The sequence below is a fragment of the Typopeltis vanoorti genome, chromosome 12 (assembly GCF_054136105.1).
Source record: "Typopeltis vanoorti isolate ZY-2024b chromosome 12, IOZ_Tvanoo_1.0, whole genome shotgun sequence".
NCBI lineage: Eukaryota > Metazoa > Arthropoda > Arachnida > Uropygi > Thelyphonidae > Typopeltis > Typopeltis vanoorti.
Window position 1 is genome coordinate 90,487,100 of NC_143560.1, and position 23,267 is coordinate 90,510,366.

Below are 23,267 nucleotides of genomic sequence, written 5' to 3' on the forward strand. Positions count from 1 at the left end.
AAGTAGGTAATCATGCAGTAATATTTTTACTTCAGTTAATATTATCTTGATAAAGCACGTTTGTTTTTAAGTGCAGCTTTCGTTCCTCCCAATTGATGTGTTGACACCACTACGGCATGGTTGATGCAACATTCGATGTGCATTTTTCGAAATTTAAAATAAGATATTTTCGCCTTTTTTATATATAAATGGAAAAGAAGTTCTAGCGCTTAAACTCTACTAAAATAGAATTAGTATACTTGACAATATAATGGGCTCCGAAATTCCTAAAATACCCCCCTGTCAAGCGTTATATAATTTATAGATGAACCATTAACTGTGTTGATATTCACGTGGTCTTTTCAGATCACGTAAACTACGGCTGTTTCTTTCCTTTTTTTTAAATTTTTTTTAACTTATAGTTTGTGACTGATTTAAAAATTTTAACCCTGTAGAAATCGAGGTTGAAGACGATTGGTTAAATCATTGAAAACACAGAATGCTTAGGTTATGATTGGAGTAACAATAAAACTAAGAACTCGAAAATGTAGACATTTGAATAAGTGTCATGAAAGATGATTAGAGATTTTTTGTAATTCTTCAGATGATGCTTGCGACAAACCAAGTGACCAAACACATCTATGGAATATGGAATAATTCGAAAGGAAGAAAAGAGAGAGAGATAGGGTTATTTACGAACTTTTTAGACATGATTTCATAATATCTTCTGATAGAATTTTTTAATGTTATCAGTTTAATGCCAGTAGAATTGTTGTCCCCTTTTATAAGCCTTAAAATTTTGCTCGACTCTTTATACACCCTAATCAAAATGTTCAGTTAGTTCATTAACATTGGCGAAGTCTGAAGATCGGTATGCACCTTAATACAGTCGATCTACAATTTGTCTTATTGAAAAGGTATGGGTTTAAATCCCGTCTACAATACTAAAAACCTCTTCATAAGGGCTTTTCAAACTAGGGTGAGTTAGTCGTGTTCTACCAACAGAGGAAAAAATTCGTGAAAAGCTAGATTTATGTATCGCGCAACAGGGAAAGTGGTGTTGCTCACAGTGAACTACTAGGCCTAAAACAGGGAAATAATATGTAAAACAAATCTGTAAATAAGCAATCTTTTCAAACAAGATAAAATCTAGCCATAAACATTATAACGCTTCTCAGGCCATGCGATGCAAACAAGTCTTGACTTGATGAGGTTTGGGATATTTTGAAAAAGCGTGACTGAGTCATGTCCATTCAGAAGAGTATCCATTCAAAAAATCTAAAACTCTTCACACAAACACCTCCCAATCTAGGATTCAACAAAACTGTTACAGGAAACTTTTCCACATACCACTACAATTTTTCCATTTTGTTGTCGCCAGCCACATGATTTGAAATGGTCAAGTAAAACACTGATTTTAAATTTACGAGATATTAAATATTTTTCAGCATCATCTGAAATTATGATTAAATGTAATTCCTGCCATCCCTTCAAATAGTAATTACTTTTCATAATTACTTTTAATATTGAAGAGAAGTAACAAATATATACAACAGCAAAATTCAGCCCGAATTTTTTTAGAAACGTCACAATCATGGGAATCGTAACCTGTCACGTCACCATGGTAATATTACCATGGAAACGTGACGTCACTCTCCACAAAAACGTTTTTGTGGAGATATTGACGTCTTTATTTATATTACTTGAAGACAAAAAAAAAAAATAAAAATAAAATAATGTAAAAGTTTAATAATTCAAAAGTTTAAATTTAAGTAATAATAACTTTGAATTATTACTTATAGAAAGACAAACGAAATGGCCCAACGTTGCTCCGTTCTTCCTTGCAGTTCGTTTTCATGTTAGAATTGTGAAGAATTTTATTTCCGAATTTTACAAATTTATTTAAACGCACTTTTCGTTGAACTAATTTCAGCGGTTAATTTCAGGTCTTTTATAACGTAAATTTATTGCTATAAATATGTTTGTTGATAATTAACCCAACTTGTGATACATAATTATAACAGATACCGAGTTTTCAAACAAGTTATTAAAAAAATGTTCAACTTTATTTATATTAATTTAAAGACAAAAAAATTATAATATAAAAGTCTAATAATTAAAATGTTTGGATTTTTAAATAAATAATACATCATAAACCTAAAACACCATTACAAAATTATAATAATTCTAATTATTATATTAGAATCTTGATGTGCATATTGATTTGGTCATCAATGTTTGATGGCATCATTGGCTGTGTAAATGTTTGTATGTATATGTAAATGTTTGTATGTATATTTTTTTTATTTAACTTTTGAGTCATTTCATCTGCTCCCTTCAGGAGCAGATGAAAACAGTTCATATAATCTGTTTCCATCGTCGTTTACGTTATCCACATTGAACCAACATAGAACTTGATCCGCGAATATGATTGGGACCTACCAGAAGTTTATCTTTTAAGTATGTTGCTGTTTCTTACCAACACAATTATTAAGAAGATTTTAAAAATGACCTTCGGGTAGTTTACTGTTAAACCCCTTTGGGGAGCAAGTAAGTGTGTGTGTGGGGGGGTGAATCTCAAATTCTTTGCCTTAAGGGGAGTTGCATTAATTTCTGACGTGCTCCACCTGGAGGGCAAGACACCAGTCCGTTACCCGCGTCGACATGTGAAGGACGCTTCTGGCTAAGTCGAAAGAATAAGAAAAATCAACTATGACAGGAACTCAACTTACAAAAATGGACTTTCTGCTCAAGGCTCTGGCGAAAGAAGACAGCTATAGGAACCCAGAGGTGATTTTCCAAGTAATTTATTTTTTAATTAGCATACCGTTTCGAGTGAAAGTGTGTGTGTGTGTGTGTGTATGGGTGTGCAGTACGCTTTGGAGCGATTTTAGAAAGTGGATGTCCTTCATCCATTTCTGTTCGCTGCCTTTGATCGTGGAATGCAATCTATTTAGACCCAAGGCGATATTGTGGGGTCAGTGAAGAACCTTTTTAAAGCTTCGATTATAAGTCATAGGGTCAACTTGGTTGTGAATATTCGGTGATACCGGGTATTTCATTCAATTAAGATGGTTAGTATTTATATATTGACCATCCCAATTTATAATGTGATGTGCTGTTCTAATATTTTTCCCCTATAGAAAAAGGATTGGTATATATCTGGTTTTGTTTCCTTGACCATTTCACTTTAGTATTTTTTTAATGAAGACAAAATCGTGACTCGTCAGTTAAAATAATTTCGCTATTGTAAATGATGTGTGTCAGACCAATGTTTACAAAACCTTCCAGTACTTGAAATCTATTCCTTATTCTGCGCATGCCTCTGAATTCCTCCATTGTTATCAACTGGATGACGCAGCTTGTTCGTAAGAAATGGCGTCCCGATTAATTTTATAGCAGTTCTCAGAAATTGCAAATCCCTTCTGATTTCATTGGTCGCTTGGTTTATCCCCTCCCACGGTTAATTTAACTCCGACATGCTCATTAAATTCCTGAAACTTTTTTTTTTTCCTTGTAAGTTCGAGAGATATAACTGAAACATTGAAAGGAAGGAAGAACTTTGGTTTAATTGTTATGCAGGTTGGATTAAGCCTTTTACGTTTTAATACCCAAGTAGATCAACAGCGCTTATTTCCTGTTTTTATTGTGTAACAGTCGTGATCATTTGGCAACGTGTTTTATATCTTTCTTTTTCATTGTACGGTGTGCAAGGAGGGTGCGAATTCTCGTGGTTAATATGCAAAGAATGTCGCTAACGAACAGCTCATAGGAATAGCTCGCAAATGGTATTAAGCCGCTCGCATGGAATGAATGAAGGTTGGATTTTGTTAGATCATTTTATTTGCTTCATCACAAGCAGGTTTTTTTTTTTTTTTTTTAAATTTTGAAGTATCTAGGATATGATCTTAGAAACAATTTCATCATCGTTCGCAATTTTATAGACTTAAATGTGACAGAGGGAGTTTGATGGGAACTCATGGGAGAATGGTTCTTATTTTTGGCTTATATGTAATCGGTGCCCTAATCGTCATTTTGGAGGGATGACAAAGTTATCCCTTACGCATAACGTGGGGAGGACTACATATATCACTGATACATAAACATTTTTGTAAAAACTAATATGTAGTACCTAATTATTTTCTCTTTCTCTGCCTCTACACCCGTAAAAATCGCTTTATATACAAATATTGATAAAATGCTTATTGGGATCTTTGTTAAACCTTGTGGACAACCTGGTCTTGATTTCATCTTAGCTGAAATTTTGAAACCTGATCTTCTTTCTTCAGTTTTACATAAGAGGCACCACATCTTTTTCCGAGCAATGTGGTGCATCTTATGCAAAGTTGGAGGACGGGTCCATTCGGTGCAGAATTTTGTACCAAATAACTCCTGCGATTTATTTGAGAAATAATCCCCAAGGATAAGTGAAAATAAGATAAAGGCCTTTATATTAAATTCCTGTTATGTATCCTCAAGGATATACAAGACAGTATTAAACTCTTCATATAATACTGACTTCCTATCTACAATATTACTCCAAATTATTCCGTTCTCTTCCATGACGCTGATCTTATATTTCCGTTTTCTATGGCACTTGTGTCTGCATCAAATCCACTTATCTTGGTTTTGATTGTCTTTTTTTTTCCCCTTGCCATCTTGGCAAAAACCTTCTTTTATCAACCTTTCTTCTCCCATTCTGTTTAAGTGACCATACCACCTGAGATTCGCTTTGCTAACGCATTCCTGGATGCCGACAATGTCAAATTCTTTCCCAATATCCTCGCTTTTAATATGATATTGCCACTGATGCCATCGGTTCACGCCTCTTCTCAGGACTCTTATATCTGCGGTCTCTAGTCTTTGGTCAAGTGTTTTACTTCTGACCCAGCTCTCAGATCCATAAGTTAAAACTGGTTTGAACACTGTCTTGTATACAGCTAATTTAGTGCTCCGACTAATTTTTCTCTCGTTTCATATAAATTTATCCATTCATCTCCCCACCATTACTAGCTTTGCGAATTTTGTTGTCTATATCTCTATCAAATTTGACACGGAAATGTTTTTACTTGTACAGTTTTCCCATTCAATGTGTAGATGATTTATTCCTTTTTTTTCCCCCATATTCTAATAATTTTGATCTTTTTCATGCGAAATCTTTTTACTTCTGTTATGCTATTTAGTTAAGAAATCCCTGAAAGCTTGTACCGGAATTATTTAGAAGTATGCCCTCATCTGTAGGAAGTAAAGAAGCGAGATTTATATATGTGCAGTTTGAATATCAAGTTGTCAGCGCGGTGCCTAGTGGCTTCGCAACCATATGCCTGGGGAAGGAGTGTCCTAGGTTCGATTCCCGTCGACAACGTGAGGAGCTTAAGGATCTGCCATAGCCAAGTTAGCCGGTCTTGGGCGTGGACAGCAGGGTTTCCCCCTCCCCCCTAGTTTTTCTGGGGTTTTTCATCCCGCAAGCAGGCAAACCGGCCCGTGAACACACACGGACACAATCAGGAATACTTAAGACAATCCCTCCAGTCATAGGTCTGAATTGTCAGCTATGTCGGTCCCGAGCCCGGATAAAAAAAAAAGAGGGGGGGGGGGATTGAGGTAGTGCCGTACCTCCCCATAAAAGGGGCTCACGGTCGTTGAATCACCATATGAAAGGAATGAATATAAAGTTAATTTCCTTCTCTTACATAATCTGATCCATATAGATGAATAGTAAAAGTGCATAGAACCTTGTCTTAAGCCCCCCCCTTTTTTTTTATTAATTCAAACCATCTTCCTGTACTTCCTTCAATTCAACTGCCCAAATAAAAACTGAAAACTCAAATACATGTTGCTTGATATGTCCCACATGTATATAATGCTCCAGCATTTTTTCTGCTAGTAACTAGTATGCATTTTCCGGGCCCAAAGCTTAAATACACATCCTTTTTATTATTTTTCCCATTATTTCTTAAATTTTTTGTTCTCCTGGTGTCAATTTTTCTCAGAGCCTTCTAAAGTATGCTAGCACAAATCTTACCAGGAACATTCTGTAGGGAAATACCTCCTGGAATTATCACATTCAGTTTTATTTCCTTTTTTTTTTTCCTTTTTATTTATAGATGAGCGATATGATAGTTCTACTCCATTCACCAGGAATCCGACCGTATAATTCAGGTCCTCCTGAATTACGCAGAGCATTTTCATCTTCTCCTGCTGCCTTTCCACATTTCAGGTTTTTGATGGCTTTTTCTACTTTTGAGTATTGATGGGAATTTCCCGCTTGCATTCGCGTTTTCTACCACTCTGCTAAAATAAACAAGAAGCGATAGAAATCTTTAAGTACCATATGTCGCCATATAAGACGATCACAGATTGTATATTTGCCTCCTACAACTTCTTACACATCACATTTATTTTACTTTAATACAATGTAGGCACAGCAATCCCCTCAGGTATTTACTGCTGTCCATGAACGGTGTCTTCCCGTGCGAAATAATAAAATTTTGTTACGTTTTCGGTTTTGTAATATTGTAATTCATGTAATCACCAGTAACATTTCGTTAAGATTCTTTAAATCAAGAAATGAATGACCTGCAGAATACGTTTATTAAATATAAATATTTATATGCCAATACATCAGTATATTTAACATGGCAAAAGCTATTAGCATGCGGTACATGCTTCTAATACAACATGGCTAGACAGTACATCGCTGCAAGGGCTAGACGATGGCTTGGCTATGACTTTAGTTTAGCTACTTTTATTCAGTGCTTTGCTTTCTTACATTTTTCTCCTGTATTTTCTAAGAGCACAGACTATGACTTGCTATATGCTAACATCTTTTCCTCACTGCCTCTTTAACTTCCCGAGTCCACGATGAAGTTCTGATTTTTCTTGCAGCCAATTTTACTACATGCGTTCTTGGTTGAAACAATTTTTTTTTTCCCCTCCCAGAGTCTGCCAAAGAGTCTCCAAGGTTTGGTCCTTGTTTTCCTTTTATAACTTGACTTTTTTTTTTTCTTGAATAATATATGCATACTTGAACATACAGTTCGCCTGAAAGCGACTTTGATTTCTTTTTAAAACTGTTCTATATGTTCTTCTTTTCAATATGAAATTCAATTTTATCCTGCTCAACACTAAATGGGGATCGCTTCCAATTTCAAATCCTCTTTGCACTCCTTCATCCTGAATGTGTGCTAAGATATCACTATCAAACACCTCCTGATTTTTTTTTTTTTCATGTGAATTTGTACACATCTTTATTCTGAAATGTGGTGGTAGTCCTGACCAGAAATCCACCTGGCACTTACCCTTATTATTAATCAACTTCTTTGCTATTTTCTCGAAATTTTCCCCAAAACATTTTTGTATATGTCTGGTAATGATTTCCTACTCAACTGTTTTGATCTCCAAACAAGGATCAACTTTTGTTTAACCTTTCTCAACTGCCTTCTTAAATACCTCGAAATATTCCCCACTTCTTCCGTAGAACTTTCTACGATTATACGTACAAATAAGTCTCATTGCACAATTCCCCGTTCTGATATTTGCCCACATCGCTCTGCTTAATATTGTCTGCCATTCAAGAAGATTACCCTCGTATTTAGCGTTGAATACTGTAGCTCCATCTTTCTTTTCCTGACCGTTATTGACCGAATATAACATTTTGTAGTTATTTCGAAGAAACTCGCCTTTTTTTCTTGTTTCGTTAACACCCATTATATCGATGTGATATTCTCTAGTTTTCCTCGAGTCCCACTTCTTTTCTGTTGATACTTCTTACACTGATGGTGCCAATCTTGATTTCCAATGCAGAGTAAACCCCAATAGCCGAGTTTTCGCCCTGGTTCCTTGACGGCTAGTATGGGGTGTTGTTTAAGTAAGAGACACTTTAGCCAACATGTTTTCATCTTGGTCTATGGCAGCGTTTCCCAGATTTTTCCTACGACGGAACACTTCACAAATCCTGAAATTTTCAGGGAACACCTTGGTTATTTTATAATGTATCAATAATTAATTATAAATTAATAATATATTACAATATTAATAATTAATTACGGCATAATCATAAAGAGTATTAGTACGCTAATGTATACTGTGTGACATGTTGACAAATATAAAATTACATTTAAATCAGTTATCGATCACTGGACTAATGAAATCTTGTAGTTTCCTCAGGCCAACATCATTAAATTAATTTGTGCTGATTTTCATTGACATATCCCATTCTGATCACCAAAGATTTATAATATAAGTATTTACGAGTGAATGCAGACTTTTTCTCCTGTGTGCTGGGAGTTTTCCCCTCCTTTTGTACATCCTGGAGATCGCTTTGTAGGCTGGAGGTGGATGAATCACTATCTGTTGCGTCACAAACCCCTTCAGCAAGGGATTTCTTAATACCAAAATTAAGCAAAATCTCTTGTCTGTTATTCATATTAAAATTTAAATCTGCAAGCCTATTACTTTTAAAAAATAACGGCTTCGAAACTTTCACCCTACAATACGAACTTGCGAAGAAAGTATTCAGTATTACTAGATCTGAGAATCGGATACAGAGACTACCTTGATCTTCAATTTCGGTGGAAAATTTTTCTTTATGCTTCCTTGCTGATTGGTCACTAACGTTTGCAACACAGATGTCATTTCGTTCAGTTTTGAGAACAGAGGATACGCCGCCCATTGTTGTAATCGGCTTGCGGGCAATTTTTATGACCGATCATAAACAGAGGTATCCCCCTTTCCCGAATTACTTCCATGTTTAAAAATACACGGCTTGGTCACTGACATCGCGGAACCCTTATTCACTTTCCGCGGAACACAATTTGGGAAACCCTGGTCTATGGTTTGTTAAGTCCGAAACTACCATCCCATCCTCGTCCGTTCAGCATCAGGATTGATGTTGATCCTGAAAAGATTACTAAATGAGTGCATGAAGAGGACTGGACATTAGGTCAAACTCCTGTCGGTTCTCTGCATTCTTTAAAAAGCTATACGGAGGTCTCCCATTTACTGTAGTATCAAAACATGGAATTCCACTTTCTCTGATAAAATGAACGTATTAAGCTTGCTTGTTATCAGAGAAAGTCTAGAGCGTGATATGGTTGTCTGAAGAAATTCTTGAATATCAGTTGAATTCAGAGCGCCTAAATTTATATGAATCGTCGCCATTCAAAAAGAAATTTTAAAGACAAATCCTAGTTTTAATTTCCGAGGTGGCATCAGGGTTATTTTCTGCATTATATAAGTAAATACATCTTCAGTGATATTTTATACGGAAATGAAAATCATTAGGTCATTGTTAAACACTCTTGAACTCGTCAACGAGGTTTTACAAGCCCCTGAGTCTAATCCCATCTAGGAGACACGAAGGCCCTTCAAGTTTTCTTACCATCTGTAGGCGAGTTAGCCGGTCTCGCCAGTACCAGAATTTTCTAGTAGAATGTATTTTCATGCCGCAAAGATACTTCAGCAGTCGGAGAAAGAACTCCCTTTTAGTTAAAAAGATTCGAGTTGGGATCTCATGAAGGAAAATATTCTTCAAATCTTTAGCTAATCCAATCTTTCTCTCACTACGAAGAAGCTTTTGGTTTCTCTTCCATAAATCCTGATTTTTAACTCTGCAAACACAAACTAATCGGTCCGAGTTGGCAGGCAGTAAGTAGCACACTCAATATATTTTGTATTATCTAATTGTATTGACGTATAGTCCTTGACGCTATTACTTGACTAGCTTTCGAAGGACAGTAACCCCTTTACCATGAAAAGGATGGATATCTCAATACAGGCATTAATAAAAATGTATTCAGACATCCCCCATCGTATGAAACACACCGCTAAGATTGTTGTCATCACGTAGTTTACATCGTAAGCAAGTACACCCATTTAGTTCCACATCGGTATACTGTTGATGGCACATGGAGAACTTCTGGACTTCGAAGAGGTTATCGTGAGATTCATGTCATTGGTCTTCCGTTTCTGGCCATGGTCAAAGCTCACCCTACCGATTTTTCATTATCAAACAATGGAAATATCTGTCACCAATAGGCCAAACAATGGTCCGGAAATAAATCGTAACAGTTTGATGCAAAAACAAGAACATTAGGGCAGATTTACGGGACCCTCACCATGTGTCCTTTCTAACGACAATGCACCATATCACACCGTAAATGCTATTTCCCCTACACGGCTGAAGAAACTGATGTGTGGAAAAATTGAACGTAGAATCAAGTTTCTCCACACATTATTCAGCGTCAGGTTCCATTCTCAACCCAAAACAATAAAAATGCGGAGGGGGGGGGGGAAGCGGTGCATTCAAATCTACATGGATTAGGTGGCATCGAAACAGAAATGGTCCTAAATATCACCTGACTCATATTTGCTATTATATACTGATCCCGTAGGGATAACAGGATGGAAAGTTGGAAATAGCGCGTGATCATCCTTCACGGGCTGTTGAGCTTGTTTGCGTTAGTTTTCTCTACAAATAAAAGGTTTTCCCCCAATACTTTTTTCGACATACACCACGTATCTACACCACCACCATAAGGGATTCCCCTCCCCGTTTGTATTGATTTTTAATTTTAGTTTGACCGGCAAAAAATCGCGCTGTAGTAAGAAAGCACCCAAATACAATGCTGAACTCCCCTTTCTTAATTCTGTAACTTATTTCGGTATGTTGTAATTCAAAATGACGAACGTAAACGATGTGTTTTTATATCTACAAACAACATTGCTTTCAAACCAAAAATTCACCAATAATTAACATTTTACTCATTACACTCTCAGATAAAAATTAGCCCTCGTTATAATTGTCACCGCGAAACTCTTTATTCAGAATATCCCCGAATATAATTTTTGGAAAGTATAATTTCTTTGTAATCAAATGAAAAAACTGTAAATATCGTATTAAGGTTGTTAATGGTTTGACTGATCCTGCCTCTTTGCAACCCATTCCACATTTTAAGAACACGTTCATGTCTTGCCTTGTCTTACAACTGGATACACGTTGGTTCCAATCCCATGTAAGACTTGAGATTTGAAAGAATTTTGTGAAGATGAATTAGCTGATCTCATATGGAGACGTCACATCCTCACCTAAAACAAACGCGCACCTAGAAACATGCGCAATTCTCAGACTGACTTCGGTTTTTGGCTTGGAGAAATTCTGCACTGTTCCCATCTAAGATGTGCGTGTTTTTTTTTTTTTTTTTAAGAATAATTTATTTGTGGATGAACACATTCTATATCATGTAAGTTTGAATCTTCTCCCCAATATTCATTCACTGTGAAGTGTGTTTGATAAACTTTCTATAATTTATGTTTAAATTTAATCGATTTCTTCAATTCTTTTAATGATCCAGGGTAAATGGCAATGCTGTAGTCAATGAAGTTTTAACTGAGGATGGGCTATTGCCGTTACTCAGCCATAACTAGAGCTTTTAGCTCAATAACAAGCCGTCCACACATTTTCTTCAATCAGATGAAGGGATAAAGAGTCAAGAACTCAGTCCATCTCCCCCCACCCCCCAAAAAATTCTTTTAATGGAAGCGTTATCAACTTTGAAAGCACCAACTACGCTGCCTGAACATTCTTTTCGCGTTCGAAACCATGTGTTATAAACACTTACACCATTGCATTCTATTTTAATTTCATCATAAATAAATAGTAGAAATTTCATTTCTACTTGTGCCAAATGATTTCCCTTAGGGAAGTTAATAAATACTGCAGCATTTTAGATATCTTATTATGATAGACTTAAGAGAATAAATATTGCAGGAAAAATCTTTGGATCATTTCTAAAATCGAGCAGTTGTTTTTATATAGTTAGGCTTAATGCAACACAACAATATATTTAGGAACAGAGAATAATGCAGTTGTATCCATTTATTACATTTCTAAGCTATTCTTATTACACAAGGATAAATGTCCTTTCTATGCATTTCTTTTAATTATCCGCTTTTCCTTCTTGGAATCCATGACGACAAACAGCGTATGGTCTAGATCTATAAAACGTTTCTGGAATTTTACCTTGTACAGCAGCCAACGCTCATTCGAGCAACAGATTTTTTTTTTTTTTTTTTTTTTTTTTTTTTAATTAGTGTACGAGGAAATCTGTTAGCTCAGCAGTTAAATATTTATCGTTTTATTTCGGTGAGATACTTTAGTGTTTGAATCCGTTGTGAGGAAGAGGGAAAGTAGGACGGCTAAAATTTCTTTCAGTTCTAACGCCTGTCTTTTGTCACAAGAAATGGTGTTTTCCCAGACTGGTCCGTGTGTTGTAATAATTCTAAATTTGACACTGTAATTAATCCGTCAGCACATGCTCAATAATCAGCTTATCAACTTCCTGCCTTGTAGAATTCATTTCCGACAGTTTGTTGAATTTATTATTTTGCATTCTTTACGTTTTTATTTCCCAGCTTCTCCCTAAACGCACCTTGCGAAATACAGAATTCGGAGTTCATTCACTTGCCAGTAAGATAACAAAAGATCGGGTTTTTTTTTTTTCTTTTACAAGGCCAAAAAATGCATTCAAAACCATTAGTATTCCAGTGTTTTTGTATTCTACCAACGTGGTGCCCTCTTCATTACAGCAGCGACCTCTAGAGGACGAGTCATGACAAAGCAAAGACGTGTGGACATGGGAGCGTTCGCAAATATCCGGAAATTAATTATTTTAAAGAAGGAGGGAGGGATAAATGATTGTATCAAGGGGAAACAATACCACTGGGGTGCGTTGAGTTCTCAGACCACCAAACCACCTGAGATTGAGATGGTACTTTCACTCACGAAACAATTTTCAAACCAAACAGTAGGTTGATGATTTATAAATATGAAGCTGCGACCTAGCATGGCAGATTGGTGGGACTTAATGTATGTATAGTAGGGAAAAAGTTTTAAATAGTATATAAAAAAATTAATTTGATTTCTTTCTTGTCAAATAATTAAGATGACTAAATATACTTTTATTATTTATTATATAAATAAAATGAGCTAACATACACCAAACGAAAGAAAGAATAATTTAAGTATAATAAATCGACAATTGAAATTGCGAACTTGGCAAGTAGAATCCAAAAGTTGCTTTTTGCGTTAGCAATTGTGAACTTCGCAGTTTCTTTAGTGTCCTCTTCACTCACTCAATCTGCTACAGATTCTCCTTCACTCCTTACCTGCTGAGAAATCCGCTACCACTTTTCCTGCGATGATTCACCTTCACGACCTTGACATCTATAATACTGTATTTACTTTCGTCAAAGGTCAGCATAAAGGTCATTACTCGAGGGTCGGCCTTCCACTTAGAGACAGCCAACGTCTTAAGGTCGGCCCACAGCTCGAAGGCGGCTGTGAGTGGAACACGCAGCTTGACGGACAGCTCATCGAGGCCAGCCAACCGCACAAGAGTTGCTTCGCAAACTGCGGAGACAAGTAAACATAGCCACGCCTTTTCTTCGGCTGACGAGCAACGAAAGACAAGAGCAAGTCTTGAGGACTGTAGCTAGATCCGCCAAGACGTAAAGTGCAAGAGAGGGCTGTGAAACTGTTACTTGGTGTTTTGGAATGCCTTCGAGAGGTTGTATTTAGATGAATGAGCTCTCCTTACACGTTTCAGGACTTGTGTTCTCACATGTGTTATGGATATGCATCCTTTAGGGACTGTTTCAAAATAATCTGTTCATAATGAGGATTATGGGCACGAGGTGTCCAGAAATAGTCAGCAGTTTTTACTAATTGCATTTCTGATCCAGTTATGAATACAAAAATTAAATTAAGCGAAAGATCCTGTTGGCATTAACAGCTTGACTAGCCATGCCTTCAACTTCACGCTGTCTGCTATAATTTATTTGCATAAATTTATATCAAGCGTAAAGAAAGCACAAAAATTAAAATATTGGCTTTGACAATCAGTGAATAAAAATTGCATCTTGATTGATCTTAATTATTTTGATTAAAAATTAAAATCGTAAATAATAATTCATATTTATTAAATTTTATTTTACTTTAATTAATTTATATAAAATTTTATAAAATCTTAAATTATTTTTAATTTAAAATATATTTAAATAACATTGTTTTTTATTTTTTCATTAAATTAAAAATTCTAAACATACACCAATTTTTGTTTTGAAGTTCTTAATAATAAATTTTCATTATAAGGTGTTTGATTACCATTATCCATTACCCTCCAAGGGTATTGGATGCCATCCAATACCCTTGAAAGGTAATGGATGGCAATGCTGTAGCCAATTAAGTTCTAACTGAGGCTCGGCTATTGTTGTTACCCTCCTGCCATGATCAGAGCTTTAATAATAGATCAATAACACCTTATCCCTACACTGTCCTGTACAGATAACGGGAAAGATGAAAAGCATTCTTGCTTCGCCCCTTTAAGCCAGTCCTTATAAGGACTATAAAAGGCAGTGTTTATTTATGTATAGTAACAGTAAAACTTTGCCTTCAAGTTCGCCTGATAGGAAGATGAACAGTTTTTTTTTTTTTTTTGTATATGTATATGTATATAACGGTCAACTTGTTACTAAAACTATTGTGGGTTCGCCTAGTATTACACTACCCAACATTATTTTAATAAGTAGCGCGAAGATTTGTTTAAAGGGTTAACCGAAGTGGGAGACAATAGCTGTAAGATGTTGCAGTTACTGGTACGTGGAAAAGAATCGAGCTGTTTTAAGTAGCTGAGACCACCGACTGAGATAGGTGGCTCTGCTACCTCGAAACGACTTAGTCACGGTGACAGTGGACCTGATCCAAGAGTTAAAGCACTGCGAAGCGGTTGAATGACTGACTGACTGATGGTCTTTTGCCCGCTCGGTTGCACGTGTTGCGTTGAAATACATGCCAGACAAACCCCTTCCTTGTGTCGCTTATTTCCTTCGGTGGCCACCAGCATCCCACCCATGCTGCAGGCTACAATTCCTGCCACAAGTGACACTGAGGAAAAGCTGAATCGTTATCATCTCATACAGGAGGTTGCAACATGGTACCCTTCAATAGGTAATTCTGCAAACACACGCGATTATCCCTTGACTTAATGGGTTCAAGAGTCCTCGATATCATTTCATTGGATTCCAAAGAGAATACCTGGAATTTCCGTTAAGTCCTGGAACATGCCGTAAAAAATGTCCATTTTGTGAAACAATTACAAGTTTTTTTTAACATCGCCAGATTTTTTTGTTGGTTAGTCCGAAAATAATACTTCTTTTTTTATTAGTTATGAATTTACTACATCACGTAAATGCCTTCCATTTCCGACTTTACAAAGATGGCCCTTTCTACAGCATGTTCCACGAAATCAATTTCTTGATGCTCGTTTCCACTTTTATATTTCTCAGTGCACTCCTTCGGCCCTTCCACAGAGATTGAACTCGTCGGTGGTCTCCGAGAAGCTGATGAGTAGCAGAACCTTTGGATGAAGCAAGTACCGAACTCTGTTTTGGAAAGTTGACTGGGTGCTATTCACGGTGCAATACCAAGGCCGACTCGGTAGACGTGACGTCTCATACAGCTCGAAATCAACGAACACCCCCCCCCCTCTTTTTGATTCTTGATCTCGCGTATCACACTTCTAGATGGAAAATAAAAGATGCTATTTTTTCAACCAAATTGATCGGAGTTATTACGTGTCGTCTTTCTTACTTATGTCGTTCTATAATATTAAATTGCTCAAGGAATGTTCAGATTTCATTTTAAACAGGTACTGAAATGGTCATAGCGATAACCACTATTATCAGAACAATTGTCACGAGTATTAAGCTTTGGCCTATGGAAAAAATGGAACTCAATTAAAATCAAAATTAGATCAATTAACCAATTCCAATGAGGATTCTAAATATCGACTTTATTAATTTTATATTAAAATAAAATTTTACGGGATTATTTTTACTAATCCAAATAGTCCAATACAATTTTAATACAGTAAAGCCCACCTTCAGTCACGGAATGACTAGATGAGCACATAATGAACGATGCGTCGATAAACAAAATGAATCCGATATGTAACGCGTTTGGCGAAACAAACGAAAGTAAATAAATTGATCAACTTTTTCGAATGACTGTCAGCCATTCTGTTTGTTTCTTTCATTGCCTTTTTTGTCGCGTGAACCCCGAACGCGATTTCTATTCAAGAGCACGAGACACCAGCTTCCATAGCAAGATTTTAATTTAATGAGCGTGCATTTTAAGTAAATAAATACTTCATACGTTGAAGAGATCAGCAAATATTCTGGTCATTTGTATGATTCATCCTGGTATGAGCTAATCATACGTGGCTCATCCTGCTTAAAGATGTCAACTTCATTGGAATACGCACTGCTCGAAGATGATTGGGGATAGTTTTTCTTCTATGGTAATTATCAAATTAAACATAATGTAGCAGCTGGCCTATTAAACTATATCAACAATTTATTTAGTTAGGGAGGATTCGTAGTTTAGTTGATATCGATGATTCCTCTTTGAATGGAAAGGGCAAGTTCCGATCCTGTCTATGATTTGAAGAATCCATAAGGGCTCTTCAGTTCAAGGTGAATTAGTTGGTCTCATATAAAGGAGGGTCACGGGTTTTTTTTTTTCCATCCCAAAACACGGCCTTTTGTTTTGTCTCACAAGCTGACAAACCAGGCATAAGAATACATGTAATTAGGAGACACAGTAAACTCTTTTGGTAACTAAAATGACATCGTTTTCTATTGGATAAAATCTTTCTCTTATGAATGGATCTAATACTCAAAAGCAGAAACATTTTTAATCGGCTGTCCCGATTAAAAGCTTCCTTAAATTTGTTATTAAAAACTATTTTAAGCAAACTGAGTTTCCCTGTTCCACATTTGATCTCATCTTGTTATGCTCTTCTGTTTTTCTGATTTTTTTTTTTTAAATTCGGCCCAAGGCTCCTCCTGTCAATGCAAAACTGTACTTTCCTTATTACTGCTCTTCACCGAATTTTGTGCAGAATTGGTTTGCTTTTATTTTTTAACTTGTTGCTTTAACAAACCGTAACAATGAACGAGTTCTTTAAAAACTAACAGTTTTTGTGATCGGTCTTTATACGAACGAGGAGTATGACCGGATCGCAGACCCCTTAAAAGAATCTCCGAAAGCAATAAATCTGTATATGCATTAAAAAAAAACAAACTCGTGTGTGATTTCAGTCAGTTTTCGCTTTGTCGCAACCAACCGTCGAAAGTTTATGCACGGCTGGGAAATTTCTACAATTGAAGGGTTTCGTTTTCATTATTTGGAATTAACGATAAAGCAACTAAGTTCATAAGGCCAGCGTGTTTTTGGATTCTCTGTTTTTGTGGTATGAAATACTTAAGTTTCTAGACAGAAAACCTTCCGATTCAAAAATTCATGAGACTGTGGCCAGAAAACCCTGGCCACAGTCTCAAGTCACTTCAGTGTTTGTCGTATTTGTTACGTTCTCCTTACAACAGTAACTGAAAGCGCTATGCAAGGAACAAAAAAGCAACTAATTTGCCAAAAGTATACCATTGACTAAATATTTCTTTAACCTTCGTGGAGAAGTCCTCTTTCTAAGAGCAAATCGCTACTAGGTCAGGGGCTCTCAAGATCCCGTTTAGTAAACGAATTCCTGTATTGTCTTTTAAGCAAAAAGCACTTTTAAAAAAAGCAAACCGACTTAGCTTCACAGGCTACAATAATAAAAGCTGACACCATTAATATTGAGTAAATCTCCTCATTCTCAATTAAGCAAAAAGATAATTTTAGATCCCCCCCCCCCCCCCCAACGTTTAAAATTATCGACTACAACGACAAAAAGCTGCTTTTCTAATTGACACGGTCATCACCGGTACATTAAAGCTGCAAAGTCCTGAGACGAGTTCGCCACAAGCATTTTTAAGTGGGCGTGGTCTGGACCTAAAACAAATCTTTATTACTTATTTTGCAAGTCTCGAGACTTCAAAAACGTGTCTGGCCATGCTACTAATTCCTTCCCTTCCCACGTCAATAACTATATTTCATTGAAGTTTCGTTTTGATTCCGGGACTTCTCGATTATATAAATGTGGATTCACATGAATTAAAACCATTCGGATGACGTCAAAGACTTCTACCGTACCAGTCTGAGTTACCTTGTATCGGATTGAGGTTCGTGAAGTGCGTAAGTTACCTGCCTAGTGAGTTGGATAGATTTTTCACTCTCGAATCAACAGGTTGCCGATTCAAATCCCAATATAGACGTGGATGTGATTTTCAAATCTTGAAGCGAAATACGAATTTCATCACCCGGTGTGAGACCATTATCTTGGAAGCCCCAAAATGGTTTGGAAAAGTTTCATGTTTGAGCTGACGAATCAATTTGGCAAAACCCAACATTACGAACAAAGAACATTCATAGTTTCAGACAGCCTTGATTAATCGAAGAAATGGTCCTTTCTTCAAGCTAATAATTATAATTATTGCTAAGCCAAATTCCTAAAGCAATTATTTTATTTATTTAAACTGTAGCATTTTTATCTTGCTGCTTAAATGTTCGTTGTGTTCCCCCCCCCCCCTCCCCCAAGTCTTCTGAATGCTCATCTTCTGACCGACGTGAGAAGATGAGCATCAACGGGTAGGACCGCTGCTGCGATTATCACGAACAAATACGAATGATTTCCAACCTTTCACGTTTATTATGAGAATTGTGCCGGCTTCGGACAGACCTCTCGGCTTGCTTTGTTTCTTCCTCAAACCTTGTTTTGCTTTCACTTTTTTTTTTTCATCACAGTTGGAAACCGTGTCCAGTCCTGAAGCAAATAAATCGTATTTCGGTCGAGAGTTGGATCATATTGACGAATAGCATCCCCTTCAACCATCTTCTGCGTCCACATAGAAAGGGAATTCGCGGAATTCCCCAACCCCGTTGATGGGATGTCCGGTTGCCCGATTCACTGTCATTTCAAAAACTCAACAACATTCGCCAGGCTTGACTGGCAGAAACTTCGCTGTATTCGACAATCACGCGCGGAATCATTTCTATGAATGTTCCCAAACCAAAGAATAAAGATTGAATCCAAAAAATAAATTTTATGACGCGATATTTCTCTTCCCATCAGTTCAAGCGTCAACTGATGAGAAAAAACAGATTCCAAGCAAATAATTTAGTCTTAAAAGCACTTGGGGTCTCCGTACTTAGAAGTTTGGCAAGAAGCTTAACATGCCTTCTTGTGTCGGAAGAGATCTGGATGTCAATAAATATTAAATGTTTTTATTTCTTAAGTCCTTTTATAATTAACCCTTCTTTAATGATTTCATTCAAGTCATTTGGTTTTTGTTACGTGAATTTTTTCATAAATCAATTCATGACTATAATTAATTTGAATTAGCATATTTAATATTATTTAACAGCATATTTAATAATATCAATATATTATTGTAAATATGTTTGCAGTGGGTGAGAGAGAGAGAGATTAACAAATACTCGTAATTCTTTCAATCGATGCGGATTTGGAAACAATCCGAATAAATCTTCATTGGATCCTACTGCTTATTTTCTCCAAAGAAGTGTAATATTTAACGGGAAAAATATGATAAACATCTCTTCCTTGTCATCGCAGAAAGATGCCTATTAGACTTATTGTGTCTGCTCGATCATTTTTAGATAGCGTTATTATGGGTAGCCATCTTCGAAGATGGCTACCCATAATGCAGTAATGTCTAAAATGGCTTTCTAGCCACATCTAACTCCCGGTTTTGCCTCCAGAAAATGTTGCATTTAACTTATTTTAATATTTACAGTAAATAACAGTCAGATATTCACTTTTTATTGGAAAAGGAAATTCAAGTAGCTCTTAAAAAGAAAAAAATTAAGTAATTTTAATTGTCACTAGTTTCACACCTTTAATAAGATTATATAAAGTTTTATTATAATGCTACCTGCAATAGGAGACAAAAAAGGGGGGGGGGGATGTTAAAAGAATTCCAGGAAGAAAAGGTCCTTTTTAAAGACTTCCAGGGTAACGAATAGCAATGCTGTAACCAATGAAGTTTTAACTGAGGCTCGGCTATTGCCGTTACCCAGCCATGACCAGGGCTTTTAGCTCAATAACACCCCATCCACACATTTTCTTCAAAGAGATAAAGAATCAAGGATTCAGTCCATCTCCTCCCCCACCGCCACCAAAAAACGGGGGTGGGTCGGCTGTGTTTCTGGAAATAGTTTTGCGATGATCTATATAGCATTGAGCTATGCCAGAGTCCAACATCCCATGTTGGTACCTGTAATTTCGACAACGATTTATCGCACCGCATGACGCCCCTCAAAAAAGACGCCGGCTATTTTCCGATAAATATCATTTGATAAGATATTCTGAAACCACAGACACTTAAGTGGCGTGTCCAAAAGGGCAAACTACATGGAATGACGTATTAGTCAATTCAGTGTTGCCACCTATCGGAAAAATACAAAATACACACAAAGGATTTATCTTTCATTCCAAACTATTTATACTACAATAATATATCAATAAATAAAAAACTTGTCAAAGACTGGAGTTTCGTCTTATATGAATGAAATTTAGAAATACAGTACATACTAAAGAATCGGCGAAGCTAAAACTAGTCATTAACTTCACAATTGGTTTATTTTATCTGTTTTTCCATCTTTTAAGCATATGGTAGAGATGTCATTTTCCACATTTCACTAATCCATAAGCGATGTGTTTAAACAGTCAAATCAACGTATTCCAATAGATCGGTATCTTATGGTCATTGCACTGAGACAGTTCTGCCAATGATGACGTCACTGGCCACTATTTCCTGTAGATAAATTGTCCTGACGGCATGCATAGCTTGACGAGTGCATCTAAACGCTCCAAGGAAATGTACATTCCGCGATGATAAGAGTCCCCCCCCCTACCACCACCACCTTTTCTTCTATTCCCCCACCTTCCCTGGTTTTTTCCGGAGTGTTTGAATGAGGCAACGTACCGTGAGGTAATATTTCTGGTATTTTATATACTGGGAGACGCCGGAACTGAAAGGGGGGAGTCGTAGAACCGTAACGACGAATTTCTCCCCCCACACCCATCACCCTACTTAGTCCGTACCTATTCTCGTCTGCGTGTGGGAGATTAATGAATACACCAAACAAGGGAAGCCAAAATCTAGAAAGATAGCTCTGTTTAGAATCCTGTTTTATGGAGAGCGGTTGGTCCGTTTGTATAAGAGCGGCACTGGCGCTACGAAGTTAGATAAGTTATTAATGGTGGACGTCTTCCTATTCAAAGTCTGTCTCCGATGGTATTTATTTTTATTTCGATAAGTTCTGGATTTTATTATAAAGGGACAAGTAACCAGTCCCTGACTATTCCTATACAAAGTCCAAAATGATTTTTGTACGAAAAAAAAACGAATATTTGAAGGTTTTTCTGTAGTTCTTTATCTCAGCTATTAAATATTTTTACGGCCGTCTTTTTACAACTCTTAACTTAATAATGAAATTCTTCCAATGGAGTTTTTCTGCCCCCCCCCTTTGCCTGCAGCATACTTTATATTAGATCATCTTTTAAGTATTGCCATCAAGAAAACATAAAAGGGGAAGAATACTTGGATCCAGAAGTACACGCCTCTTAAAGACTTGCTAATACAATAGCCAAGTCATTAAACTGGGGACTTGTTTTTTGCACTTTCCTAGAACTTTGGCCACTTATTTGCTGATAATGTTTATTTTCCTGCAGCCAATAACTGTGGGTATTGGTTGTGACGCGTCACCTGAAACCTCTGCGTGATTTGTTCATTGTTGTCTCTAAAACCAATTCGCGTGCGAAATATCAAGCGCGCTCAGGATCTGGCGCGCGCGCATGTTGATTTCATAACAACGCGTATGGCGCCTGCGTCGATCACTTGTGATCAAACATCAGCACCTTAACGACGTACGGCTATTGGACGCGAAGGTTGACTAACTTCACTACTCCATGTCAGTGTTCCGTAGTCTTTTACCCTAAGGATTACACCCGGGGCTGTTGATCAGAGAGAGGAAGAGAATAGACTGTTCTTGGATGAGTGAGCACCAGAGTATCGTATCTCCTGAATCGTAGGATGCAGGTGCGTGTATACATGATATTGGATTTTCTTTTTCTCTCTCTCCCTCCCTTCTTCTAAATCTTGGATTTTTGTGTAACAGTTGGATCCTAATCTGTCTTGTATTTCAGTGATTTGTATGTAGGGACAGAGGGATGTATTCGGATTTTAAGGCATCATCCCCAAGTTAGAACACGTTGGGATACTTCTGGGTCATGGGGTACGTGGGGAAAATGTCAGCTTTAATTACCCTCTTTTTAATCACAACAAATTTTTTTTTTTTTTTTCGTATTACACTAGTTCGGTTGTAAACCTAATAGGCTTAGTTTCTATATTCTAATCTATTAAATTATTCATCAACGGTTTATGTTACAGATGCATAAACATCACAAAGTAACTTAAAGTTCTTAAAAGAACTGGGAGATGGACTGAGTCCTTGACTCTTTATCCCGTCATCTGAATGAAGTAAATCTGTATGGATGGAGTGTTGTTGAGCTAAAAAGCTCTAGTCATGGCTAGGTAACGGCAATAGCCAAGCCTCAGTTAAAACTTCATTGGCTACAGCATCGCCATTTGTTACCTTGGAAGTCCTAAAAAGGACTTTTGATTCCCAACCCTAATCGACAGCATCTGCCTCTCCCATCACAAAGTAACCTTATATCCTTATAAGGACTGGCTTAAAGGGGCGAAGCAAGAATGCTTTTCATCTTCCCCGTTATCTGTGGAGGACAGTGTAGGGATAAGGTGTTATTGAGCTATTAAAGCTCTGATCATGGCAGGAGGGTAACAGCAATAGCCGAGCCTCAGTTAGAACTTCATTAGCTACAGCATTGCCATCCATTACCCTCCAAGGGTATTGGATTGAATGAATCAATCACCGCATCTCACGGTCGATTGATTCATCCACCCCTCTCACAAAGTAACATTTCTTGTAAGAGTTTATTATAAAAACTTTATATTGTTTATAATATGGTGTATTAATATTATATAGAAATTTTCTTTTTTAAGCAAAAGAAAATACTTAAAATAAGTATTTTGGTAAGTATTTAATTGTGCATTCTTTTGCAATATACTGAATCAATGCCTATAGGATATAAGTTTAATAGAATGCATCATTATTGAGTCATGAGGGGCATTGCACACAATTAGGTCAGTCTATTTTTTTTAATGGTTTGTAATTAATCTGACGGATGATTCAAATGACTGTAATATGTGGTTTGTATATAATTTGCTGCAGTATAATGGATTTGAGT

The 23,267-nt window shown here is 36.7% G+C and overlaps 1 protein-coding gene across 1 annotated transcript in view; it reads left to right on the forward strand.

The window, feature by feature from the left end:
- Window positions 1-23,267, forward strand: part of LOC150100996 (transcription factor AP-2-epsilon-like) — a 102,990-nt gene that overhangs the window by 17,652 nt on the left and 62,071 nt on the right. The window lies entirely within an intron of this gene.